This window comes from Phaethon lepturus, unplaced genomic scaffold, assembly GCF_000687285.1.
Source record: "Phaethon lepturus isolate BGI_N335 unplaced genomic scaffold, ASM68728v1 scaffold22926, whole genome shotgun sequence".
In the NCBI taxonomy this organism is placed as follows: Eukaryota; Metazoa; Chordata; class Aves; order Phaethontiformes; family Phaethontidae; genus Phaethon; species Phaethon lepturus.
Window position 1 is genome coordinate 7,982 of NW_010545888.1, and position 13,640 is coordinate 21,621.

Here is a 13,640-nt window from a genome sequence, read left to right on the forward strand (position 1 = left end):
CACAACTACTGACAGCTTTTGCTTCTGTATAATTTTGCAAAAGTAGCAATAAAGTTGACCAATTTGATTCTTTCTCAAACGATGGATTAACAGTTACCAAAAAGTAGCACAAGTCCTAAAGACGCTGGATATACCAGTTTTGGAAATCAGGCCACTGATAAATATTGGGAAGAATACATGTTTAAAAATCCTAATATCGTCTTATGTTGGGAAACGGGGATGTCAGGATTTCCAGAGCAGAAAAAGAAAGAAAGAAAATGAGCAAGGGCAAAACATTTTGTCCCAAGAGACTTTTTTTCTTATCAGGAATTTGCTGAGCCTCAGACTAAACTTTTATTTTCATAAGAAAGTTACATAGCTCTAGCTTTCTAAAACGGATTGTTTCAAACTGGTACACAAGTGTGCACAGTCTTACTTTTTCCATATAACTTGGGGTCTTGCTGCATGACTTCAAGTAGCTTTTGCTGTGGTGGTTTAAGAAGCTGCCAATAAAGCAATTTAGGTTTATATGCCAGTTTGTGGCCTGCAGTAGCTAACAGTTGGCCACTACTGCTACAAGGGCTGCTGCTGCCAGGCGAGCACTGACAGATCTGCCTCCTGGCCTAAGGGAGCTCAGCTTTGATCTGCATAAGCATTTTTTTCCACATTGGTGCCAGCCTCAGCAGCCACCTTTTCTGTCCTCCCTTGCCTCTTCTTTTCCACTCCGTCATTTGTGCTGGTAGTGCTTTTTGGAATATTGCAGGATACCCATTTTAATCTGCATTGCTCCCCTTATTCTGTTAACCATGCAGCTCTACAACCACCTGAAATAATGGAGGGCAATGAGAGAGGTGGAACATAAATGCAGGTACAAGCAGTAGGGATGTGGCATCTTCTGAAAGAAATGCTCACCAGCAATCTTCAAATTACCGCAGATTGAGTCAGAACTCTTGAATTCATTTTTCCCAATTTAAATTACATTACAAAAATGCCCAGGAAGATTTTGCACTGGTTTAGCTAACTTAATTTGAATTCACACTTTTGGTTAAACAAGCTCAGCTTCCCATATGGACAAACCTATAAAACATGGTTTGACTTTCATGGTGAACATTTTTCATGCACCCATTAACTTGAACAAGAACTGTGAGTCCTTAGTATACCTGCCTATGAAACTCTTTCTGTTAGATGACTAACTTTATGCACATATATTTAAAATTATTTAAGAGGGCAGTGAGGTTATTATTCAAAGTCTTATAAATAGAATTTCTTGCACGTGTTCCTGATATTGGCTTCCATGTCTGTTTTGAATTTACTTACAAAATCCACTACCACACCCAAAATTAGTTTCAAGCTATTTCCTTGGCCCCCTCTGTACACTGCATTATCATTCGTATGTGCAGAAATTCCTTGTCTTTTTCACTGGAAGGGAAATGCCAGACTGGCAATATGAGAAAGGCTTGGGTTTTAACTTAATGTTAACTGTTGTTGCTTCCATGGTTATGTGACTGTGTGTTGAATGTGGCAACTTGAATAACAAAATGCCTTCACAGTTGGTATCTATAATATCTATTTGCTACTAGCAAAGCCAGCTACATTTCCAAACAAACTCTAAAGATAAGAACGACAAAGTATGGTGAGAAAAGCAACAGGGAAGGAAAGAACTTATGAAAATCTCCTTCTCTTAAGAACAGCCCTATCCCCAAACCTGTTGCAAATTAGGAACACCAGCAACTCGGTCGAAGAACAGTGCTGCCTGATTTCCTGTACCCATTCTAACAGTATTCTCTCCTGAAATTTTATTCTAAGTCTTTTGACACATCAACAGTCCTATCTAAGACGAAAAGGTAACCCTATCCCCTTTGGGAATACACTGCCCATCACAGCACAGAAGTGCAGGCCCATCAATCTGTGAAAGCACACTACCAACAATCTCACCGGTTCCCTGCCTCTTTAGGAGGGTCTAACGTCTATGGTGGCAGTAGTGATCCAAGGGCATTAAGAAGAAATAAAATCCCTTGTCTTGTACAACTGTACAGAAACAGGAACAAGCGAGACCTAGCAATTAACATACAAAAATAAAAGCAGCTTCCTTGGTGTTTTTGGGGTTCAGCTGATACCACATCAGACAGTGGCACAATAAGTGATGAATTTGAGTTCAAATTCCACCTACAGCTTTACATGAGGAGCTACTTCATAGTCCCACACATGATTTTCCCTAACTGCTGGTTGTGTGAAGCACAAGGGAGATCTACAGTGCAGAAGAGAAGTACTGTACTTAATTCTTCCTTTTGCAGGCAGTTCAGGTCTTGGCTTAAAAAACAAAGCTGAAAAGCCCCAAACCAAAGAACCATGTCTTGGCCTATCTCCTCCCTCTGGTTTGGATCTTCAGAATAATACTGACTTCATGGAGACCTACACTCTGACTTAAATGAGACTGCAACCCCATGAGTCTATGAGTTAAAAAAGAGAAATTTTGTAAGTCTAAGTTGAAAACAAACAGAAACTCTCCATGTAGCCAGTAAAAATTATCACTTTTGCCTACACAACCAGAAATGATTATCTGTAATGATGAAGCTCCAAAAATAGATTAAAGGCTCTTTAAATTCATGAGAAGAGTCAGAATAGAAGTAGAGCTCTCAAATACTGAGAATTTTTAATGGCTTTCTGTTTCTTGACATCCGTCAGTATTTGCATAATCTAAAGCCTCTCACCTATGAACAATGACATATTAAAATGTATTTTGATTCACTTATTGAACTATAGTTAACTATATTTAAACATTGCTGTATTTTGATCTAAAACTGGAGTACTATGATTCACCTCATTACAAAAGCCCTGTGATTCTTTAAGTTCATTTGCCCAGTATATGCTTTCCATGCCTAATATCACAAGACTCATCCTAATCTTGAATTTAGCTATTATTTGATACTTTATGCTCTGGGATTCCTTCCTTAAGTCTGAAACCTTAATTGAAGCCAGCTGTTCCACAGCACAGTAACTCAACATGTGTGGGATTTTCCCACTAAATGAAAATGATAACTAGGATTATTTTTTTTTTAAAGAGACATAATGTCTGTTGTCAGATGGCTCCTTTTAAAGACAGACAAAGAAACTATCAAAGTTGGTTCACCCATATAATATGAAAACAGTCCTGTGAAACATAGCTGTATGTGTTACTTTCATGCTTTGACCGTTATGGTTTAATTTACAAAGTTACGTTGGCTTTTTTAGCTTTCCATTTTTACTGAGCTATACAGTTTATTTGAAGCTGATAATTAACATGTGAATATTAATATGTTTGCCCTCTCAGCATCATGGTACGAGTCTGTTCTTTAAGGTAGTAATATACTGCTGACACTAAAGTTCACATCCAGTAAATCCTCCTCTGAGCACAGTAGTAGTCCTACTGCCATTGACAGACTACTACCATAGTGCCTACGGTGCACGTGAATTGCTGGCTGTGGTAACCTGCTATTTTGCCTCACTTTTATTCAAGACAGTATATAGCTGAAGAACAGAGATTTCATGTAAGCTATACACCTAATCTAAAATTTTACCTCTGCCAACTGATTATTACGTTGCTTGGCAGCGGTGCGCACCTTTCTAACAATAGCTGCAGAAGAGGATGGGTGACAGGTCTCTACTGTCCCCTCCACAAGGTCACACGCTGACGGCAGTGTCTTGCACCAGTACACTGTGCTGTGGATCGGCACATCCCAGCCTGCTGCCCTGTCTCTGGGAGCGGTAGGGGCAGAAGGGTGGGAAAGAGAATGAGTTAACCAACGTAACTGCACACTGCAAAGCCCGTTTGCCAAAGCTCTGTGCTTCTGTGAACACCTTTTTTTTTTTTTACCAAATATTTCAAAATACTTATACTGTATACAGTAGTTTATGCAATATATTAGTGTGAGAATTAACTATATATATGCAACTATAAAGAAATTCTACATCTTTCTATTAGAAGCACTTGGTTCCCTTATATCCAGTACAATATTCCAAAACAGGATTTTTTATTCAAATTAATTTACTTCTGAATAGCATACACTGAAGACTATTGATGTTCATGGTGGGGGGTATACGTATACAAATGTATCTATAGAATGCTACTGGTATATTATTAAAATACAGAAAACTTTAGCATTGAAATACATCATTTTTCAATACCATTTTGATCACAAGAAAATGAACTCTAGAAAAACAGCAGTTATACCAGATGCAATGGCATGTAAAGGGTTAAAAATCAACGCAGTATTTAAAAGTAACAGAATGTTTTCCTGTAAACTTCTACGGCATGATCTAGGGGAAGGTCCAACTTAAGTGCTGGATGTTCATACAGGATTTCCTATGACTAATGCTGTCAGCATTCAAAACTTTTAATTTAAAATGTGGGCGTTCTACAGAGATAGGAAATTTACCATTTAAAATTTCTTATTCAAAAATGAATGGAAATTACTCTGATTTTCAGATTCATCTGCTGTACGTGGAATTATAGCATAAAATAAGGAAGTCACTAAGTGGCATATGCTGGGATTGCCTGCCAAGCTTTTACACAAGTCTTTTGTATCTGGATAGGATTCACAGGAAGCTTGTACAGGAAGGCCTTTTCCTTCCTTATTTTTGAAAAGCTTTGTTGGATGGAAATTATGCCAGTGAGTAAAAGAGGGGAAGGGGGAACAAACTACCATTCTGGTGTTTCTGGTGCCAATCCATGCAAAACCGAAAGTCACATCCAGATAACGTTAATGCAACCTACTGTAAAATAAACTAACAAAATGCAAGCCTAGCGAGCACAACAGAAGTTTAATAGTTTTTTTATTTAAAAGAGTCAAAAAGAAAACAATACAGCTACCAAACCAAAACAGTTTGGAAAGTGCAAATCGGAGATGTAATTTGCTGAAATTAAGGTAAACTTTCCAATATTTCTCGCAAGTATACCATGGCTCTACATACTCTCTAGTAGGTTTGCTCTGAATTCTATTGCAAGCTCTGGCTGCTTCAGACAAGTTTTAGGGATATTTTATTGAATTAAACATGAAGTTGGGAATATAGCTTGAGCTGTCGCTACAATATCCCTTCTTTAATTTCTTAATGTCATGTTGATCCCATTTTCATGATGCTATATTAAATTTTAGTTGAAACTAAGCTTTCCCTATGTCTCATGACACAAGGGAAAAAGAAGGTTGATTCTCTAGCTCATCTCTTTACTTACTGCAGCTAGTCCACAGCACAAGTACTTGCTAAAAATCACTATTCTTTCCTTAATCTGGGTCTTCTACAATCCCAAGCGGGCATATCACTATTCTGTGTACTATTATGCTAATACATATTGAGCCAAAGAGTTTGGGGAACCACAGCAGTACAAAATATACAATGGATCTAGATGCTCTTCAGCATCTTTCACATCACCTGGTAGGAGTCCTAGAAGTCTCAGAGAAAACAATTTAATCCTGAGAGTCTTGTAAACCCGGAACTGCTAGTTAGGCAAGGGGAAAGAACAAAAAACCCAAGAACAAACCTTAAAAAATTTCTCAAATAGGGAATGCTGCTACTCCACAGTAAAGGAGACCGAAGTTGTAAATGAATGGGTTTGATAATACAGGAATAATGGCAGAAAAGGAGACTCGAAAAGGCATAAGGCAGTAATATTCAACGGATGAAGAGTAAAGTAGTACAGGGGACAATGGAAGACATCAAAAACTTTAGAAAGAATGACTGAAGAGCATGCAGCTCTTGTAAAGACTGTTGGTGGAGGTGTGCAATTCTCTCCAGCTGGACATCAGAACCAAACATTCAGAGTATGAAAGCTATTATTAAAATAAAAGGATGCTGGTATAATGAGTCAAGCTTGTGCTTTGTCCACAGAGTGGCTACAGCACAGGTAACAACCATTTGTATTCATCTGCTGTGAGAAAAGGCATTCCTAGGGGAAATAAAATCCATGATGATGTGTTTTCATTGCTCCTGTGACCAAAGCTAGTGTTGGTTTTTTTTTAAAAAGCCCCTTCATGCAGCAAACATTTTTCTGCTCACAGTGCAGACTACAGGAGTAAGGAATAGAAGAATTAGTTCCAAGAATGGGAATAGAGAAGTCTGAAATGAAAGCTCTGGTTCAGATGAGACTGCACATGATTTGCAAAGCGATGGAAACTGAGGGGGCAGCTAGGTCATGCCTTTCCCCTGCTGCATGAATCACTCTTTGAATGGAAATTTGAGTAGGAAGACATAATGGCTTGGGAACAAAGAGAGCTGCTGGAATATCACAGGTGCAGCTGAACAGAGAAGGATGTTTTGGGATATGCCAAGGAAAGCAAACACCATGAATCTGGAGGAGCTGTCAGGACTTTGTGATTTAGGGATCTATCCAAATCAACAAGGGTATTTCTCACAGAGTCAGACAGACAGGAGTATAGCTGAGGGCCTGATTCAGTGTTCCAATTAATCAATTCCTTAATGTTAAAGCACAATTCAGAAAAAGATAGGAGGTACTAATGTCCTCATGAAGTTTCTGGGAGTCAAACTTACACTCCGCTGAGGCACCTCTCTATAGTTAGATGTATAATTATATACTTTGCTGAATTGGAAGTAATGAGAGGTGCAGGAATCCAGATCCTGACGTACAAGACACATACATTCTAGGGGAACCAAAATAGTCAGACAAAGCCAGAGGGTTCAAAGAGAAGACAGGAGAAGCTGTCAGAACTGGAAAGAGGAGATAACATGTGAAAGAATCAAGTCTATATTCCTCAGAAAGCCCCCTAAGCAATGAGAAATACTGTGAAACTGAACAAAAGTTACTCACCAAGTTACAGAACTGTGAACAGATTAAAACACTAATAAGAAAGAAACAATTACATGCCTATGATTTTCTAGCATTGCTATACTAGGAATGTTAAATTTCATTTTGATGTACAGCAAACATAAAGTGAATGCAAGTAAAAATCCAAGATTATTTTAACTAGTTGATGAGGATGGAGTACAAATGAATGATAATAAAGGTAATCAGGAAAAAAACCCAAATGCTTCCATATATTTTTCCAGAATAAGGAAGGAAAAAATACCAATTTAAAAAAAAAAATGTTGTTACAAGCAAGCCCCTTGAGTAATTTGAATTTTCTAAAGACTACGAAAGTGCTATACATAGGGAGACTTAGATATACTGGTAATAGATATCTGAATAGTAAGACAAGTAGAATTTATATGAAAGTTTTATTTTAGTAATTTAATATGAAATAACCAAAATCAACTTACTTCTTCTCTAAATATAAAATTCTAGACAAAGAAAAAGTAATGAAGACAAGCTAAACCAGCATTGCCAGGCAATCTTTCTTAAATATGAGTTGCCTTGCTTATCTGAGTTGCCTTGCTTTTCCATACTGCAGTGACAATGCTATTGAAAAACTGAGAAGCAAAGAAGTAATGTAGGAATTGGAGTCACTCAAGGGTCACAAATAAGCTCGCACAGAATTTTTAAAATGGTGCTAATTATTATCAGTCTTCTGTAAAACTATAGCAATAAAAAAAACCCCTGAAGGACTAAAAATGTGATAGCCACTTTCCTGAACTCAGAGAGCAGGGAATACAGGAACCATTTTCAAAGTAAACAGAGAAACAAGAAGCAAAGCTAAAAGGGGGGGGGAGCTTGTGGAGGCCTAAAATGACAGCTGTGGAGAAGGCAACAGATGCAGGGAATCTTCTCTGTTGTATTACAAAATATCTATCAGGAAGACCAGTTAGACTCAGCCAGGCCCAACTGCTTCAATTGCCCTCTAACAGGTTTAAAGAGGGAATTAACTGAACCCCTATTCACTACTATCTGCTCTCCCACTGGCAAGACAACGGTATCTTTTTGCTGCTGATGGCGTTACTAAAAAACTAAAGCTTACCATCACTAACTCAGAAGACATGCTGCATTTTTTACAGAGTAATTATAACATGATTTTTCTTACTGGAATAAAAAAAATATTTATATTGTTTTCCACACTGAACTGAAGTAAGTTTTAGATTTCTTCAAGTTCAGGAAAAAAACCCAACCACCTGTGGAACTAAAATAAATTACTTTGACATAATAAATAAAATTTATATATATTTTACTGTAAATGGATTCCTCAGGGCAAAATTTCAAAGTGTGTGTGTGTAAACTTCATTAGCAAGACATTGTTTAGATAAATGTCTGTGCTATGTCTGATGCTTGACATCTAACTTCAATAACTTAATAAATAATAGCAATTATGGCAAAACATTATTTCCTTTCAAAGTCACAGTAGTAGTCTCTAGTCATATCTATGGCATTTTATAATCAGTAAGAAAAAAAACTCTGCCTCCGTACTGGTGTAAATTCACAATAATTTTTCACAAATTGCTCCACATCTACAAAGCAAAACTGGCCAAAAGGCTTCTGTGGGAGGTCTAGTGGCATCACCATATTCACCTTCTGGGACTAATGCTGCCAGTAAGGTTGGCCAGATGAGTACAGGGGGTGTAAGGAGGATCTTGATCTTCAATAGTTAAAGCTCTTTTATAAAGTATTTCCTCTGTAAGATTTCACTGACAGAGTGTATGTTCCTGACTCAAAACCACAAGGGCTTGTTTGGTTTAAAATGGAAAAAAAATCTGCCCATTTTGGAGAAAAACCTTGGCCCTCTCCATTTGGTTTTGCTGATCCTTGAAGCTGCCTCAGCATTTGGTAACTTAATACTTTTACATGACTTACATTTTATGCTAATGATATGAGGGCTGCATTTTGCCATAACTGCTTTCTATTAGCGCTGGTCTGAAAGGACACATTTCAACCTCTGAAATTATAAGATAAAAATCATGACACTGATACAACTTTAAGCCAATTAATTGGAAAATGGCAATCTCCTCATGAGTAAAATCAGTATTAATGTCCAGGTTTAGTTAACAGATTAACAGGCAAATTAGTTCTTAAATTTAAATTAAGCTTGTGAGAGTAAAGACTTCTGCAGAATAGATATGAACAGAAACAAATAACTAGTAATACTCATCACTTAGACAAAACAATTGTAATTTTTTTTACTTTGCATTATGAAAATTGCAGTAACTAAATATATATTTCATCATATGACCACTAACATTTTTTGTGTTTGTTTCAAACCAAATTTTATTTTATTTATTATGTTCTGAAACAGGAACATTGTTTTTCCTTTGCTCTGTGAAGCTAAGTTAGAAACCTTTTTTTCCTTCTAGCTCCACTACATAGCTTCTCAGATAACTATGGGGCAAGTATTTCCATGTTGAACTTTGGGAAGATATTTAAGCCTAATTATTCAAAAATCTGAATGGCAAAAAATGGTTTCTAAGTATTTTGGTCACTCTTCTTAAACTTCTCTAATATGCATGGTAAACTTTAAAACAACCCTAATCCTCACTTTGGCTGAGCTATGTATGGTAAGCCTCATTCCTGCAGTTCGATCCAGATAGACAACCTGCTTTATCAGCATTTACAGCCATCAGTGACACTTTGCAGATCCGTATTATCCATTTGCAATTACCCCACGCTGGGAACTTCACAGAAGTACAAGCTAATCTGCAGGGAAAAAGAACATTTTGCATGTACGGGTGCAGCGTTTAACACGATTTTTATTTGTTAATACTTGAGGAAATAGTACTATAGTGTTGGGATAACATCATGATTTGTATTGGAAATAGAATAAAAGACCTAAATTATTATATCAGCTGTTATATTCTTACTTAGTATTTCGAAAGCATCCATGAATAGTGCTACCCCTTTCAAGTATAGGACCTGGTACAGGACTCCGCAGGGGTGGTTATGCCCTGCCAACGTGTAAGCTGCAGAGACGATAAGATGGGAGCCCGGTATGCTAGTCTGAGATGCAAAACGTCAGCCTGGGCAAATCAGCTTTCCCCTCCCTCCAGCAGGCCACGCTCAGGCCCATGATGATACATGTGTTCTGTGTGTGCTCAGGACCACTCAGAGGATGGCACGACTCTAGGGAACATCTCATATTTAACTACTAGCCAGGGTAGAGATTTCTCGGCACCAGGAAGGCCCCAAGCCTACTCTCTACAGAAGTATGACTAACACAAACAAGATCACTCAGTGCCAGAACTCCCCTTTAGACTTCCCTAATTTACTGCAGTTAATCTTTAGGCAAAACTAAGCACTACATTTTGTCTCTCTCGCAGACATTTTGACTAGTCAGCTTCTCTTCCAGTGTTGTAATAAGTCAAGTACACTCTAATCATCATCATCATGAGCACTTCTAACACTGCTAGAATCTAGCTATACCTAAATATAGTTCAACCTTAACCAGCTAGGGCACACGTAGATTCCTGGTTATCCAAAACAAAGCTTTTCTCATGAGCCATGCTTATTAATGAGAATACCTTGATTGCCTAGATGTACTTCTCCATCCCTCATGATGTTTTGATAATGACGGTGGCTTTATTATCTCTTACAGACCAGTTATTCTACAGCGAGATATGTTCCCAATAAACAGTTGGCATTACTGCAAACAATTGTCTTAAATGAAATTAAAGTACACATTGGGAAACATAAAAATATCATGGTGAGTGAAGCCGTATTATTAATGTTTGGCTTTCCATCACCTTTATCAAGAAAATGCGCTAGAGACCATAAGAAGTTACTGGAAGTCATTCAGCTGCACTACATGCAGTTTCAGCAGAAGACGGGAAGCACAGCCGCAGGCTCCAGGCAAGCCTCGGTGGAGAAATGGTGACCTCTTCAGGTTCCTCACTCCCACAGCCACATCCCCTCACGCGTTCATTTAGCAATATGCAAGGTGTAGTTTGGGTTGCTTTCATCTTCGAGAAATTAAAATGGAGAAAATTAAATGTGTATTTCATGATGACATAGCAACAGAAAATAAGCTAGAAAACAAGGGCACGTGTTAATTTAAGAAATAAATGTTCATCTTGGAGAAGTCAGAAAACAATACTTCAAAGGACAAAAACTTCAAAGCACTCTATGACTTCAAAGCACTGCAGCACCAACATTAATAAACACTTAGGACATGTCTGTGAGGTAGAAAAAAAATTTCCTCTTTTAATGCTTGTGTAAACAGGGCACATAGATTAAGTGATTTGCCCAAGGACACAAGTTAGTAGCAAAACCGAGATTGCACGTCAGAAATAACTGGCTCAAGCCTCCTTTCTCAGACCAGCTACAGTTGAGTTAAAACAGTGAGCAGAATGTTCCCTATATGGACACTTATTTAGCAGAGCCCAAAACAGAGATCTTTCCTATCAATAGCATCATCTGCCCTTTTTCAGGTCTGCTCTAAACTCTGCCGTGTTGTTTTCAGCTGATATCCTCCCACAAAGTCAGTGCCAAGTAGACACAGATCGCTCTGAATTAAGGTAATCTTAAATATACACAGAGTCTTACTTCTGCATTTAGCAATGATATTAGAGCTTAAGTGGCCTATGTGAAGATTTTTGTTATTTCTATGTCATGACAAACTACTCGCTACAGGCTTCTTGACAATACACTGAATTAAAATACAATCAGCGCACCTACAGCGTGAAGTTTCTCTGATGACACTGTTGAAGTTGAACGTGCACTAGTATCAGTGTTTTACTATGTCCTTCTAGAGTAAAACATAAAATTTCTTCAATGCATATAAAAAGATCTGCTATATACCCATACTGCTGAACACAAAGATCCTTAAGTGCTATCTGACAAAGAAGTCAGACGTAAACCCCATAATTTTCTTTTCAAAATAACCTAATAAGGAACAGTCCTTGGATACGTGGTGCTAAAGAAGCCAGCAGAAATAAAAGTGCCTGTGAAGTACTTAGCAAGAAAAAAAAAAAAAATCACCTTATGCCACTCAGACAACAAATAAATGTAAAAGATAACAAAGGCACCCAAAGATTTGCTTCTTCCTCTTTTTTCTTAGATCTTTAGTAATATTAAATTTTGTCACTCTTATTTTTAATGAAGAGCTTCCTGGTGATCCCAGGAACCACATGTGTTTGTGGTCTCATGCACTTAATTAAAGGAGAAGAGGTGTGGAACCTTAATATTTTTACCCTTCTGTAAAACATTTATATGTCAAATAGACATATAAGCTAAAAATATATAAACAAAAAGCATGCTTCAAATAGCCAATTCTGAAACTCTTCTCAACTGTTTGGGTTTTTAATCTTTTTGTGAAGTCATTGTTGGAACAAAGGCTTAATTCTAAAAGGAGTTAAAATACTAATTAAAAAATAAAGCTTTTAAAAATATAGTTTCTAAAAATCAATCCATACAACATGCTTCCAAAATTTTCTTGTCAAATGTGAATCTTGTTTTAAGACAGAATTTCCTTATAAGTCACATACTTATGGTGAAGAAATTTAAAAAAAAAATGTACAATTATATTTTGAAGACTGTGATTTGCATTCAGTAATAAGTAATTTGCTGCACATTATTTTCCCAAAATAACGTCCCACGGTGGCCCTAAAAGAGATGCTGCCTGCATATATTGTTCAAATGTTCCTCCTCAAGGCCAGTTAGGAGTACTGCACCCTTTCGTTTGTACTGTTTACTAGTAAAATTTCTGTATTCAGAACACTAGGAAATTACTGCCATACTAATAGACTCTCTTAGAGAGTATCACAAATTCTGTTTTTAATTTTTTCAGGAGTTCCAAAAATTCTTGTGCTGCCTATATTAATGATACTGCTGAGCACGCACATAACATTTTCCATTGCCAGAACTCAAAACTTTCCGGTGAATGTAATCAAGTATTGCTGTCTCTAGTTTGTATGGAAACAATACTAATGATGACATAAGGATCCCATTTCACCAAACTTTAAGTAAGGACTATTAATTTACTCAAGACATGGATAGATCTTCAGTACTTTGTTAAGTCAAATCTGAAGACTAAATAACTCGCAGATCACAGACTGAGTCATTAGCAGATTTGGGAGCACAATTCTGACCTCCTGACTGCCTACAATAAACCATAGTTTTCCATGTTATGCGTTAACAATCATTAACTAAATGACAAAGGTTTTGCCGTTCTTGGTGTAGTGCCCTTCTTTGCATTTCAGAGGAATTACTGGGCTCTTAAATTGGCTGTCAAATTTGCTGACTTGGTAACTGGCTGGCTTTCAAAATATATATTAAAAGTCTTGCCTTTCCTGGCTATTTCTTCAATAAATCTTTTTTTTTTTAATAGACTAAGCTTTGCGATCTTACTTATAAAACTAAAGTGAGCAGAAAAAAATTAAAAATCTTATCAGTCACATTGTACATACTATTAAAGAAAATACAAGCAAAGGCAGCAGGACCCAACAGAAAGGGCACTGAACTAAGAAACAGATGAAAAAATTTTCCATTTGCTTCAATAAGGTCAAACTTTCAGCTTTCCAGCTCATTTTACTTCTAGCTCTTACAGAACTCTGTAATCTCAATTTCTCTCTCAATTGGTTTCAAAATGTGTAGATTATTATTATTTTATTTCCTTCTCTCCATAAGGAATTTTAACACCAATAAGTTAAATTAATTACAGCTAGATTCAAAGGTCGTAGACCCATATTGAAGACTATACATATTCACAGATTTGAAGCTCTATTTAATTTTACTTTAAAGGTTGCATACGGAATCACATGCCTTGATCCACCTCATGTAAAAGAATTAAGTTCCAGACAGACTCCAAGTTACAGCA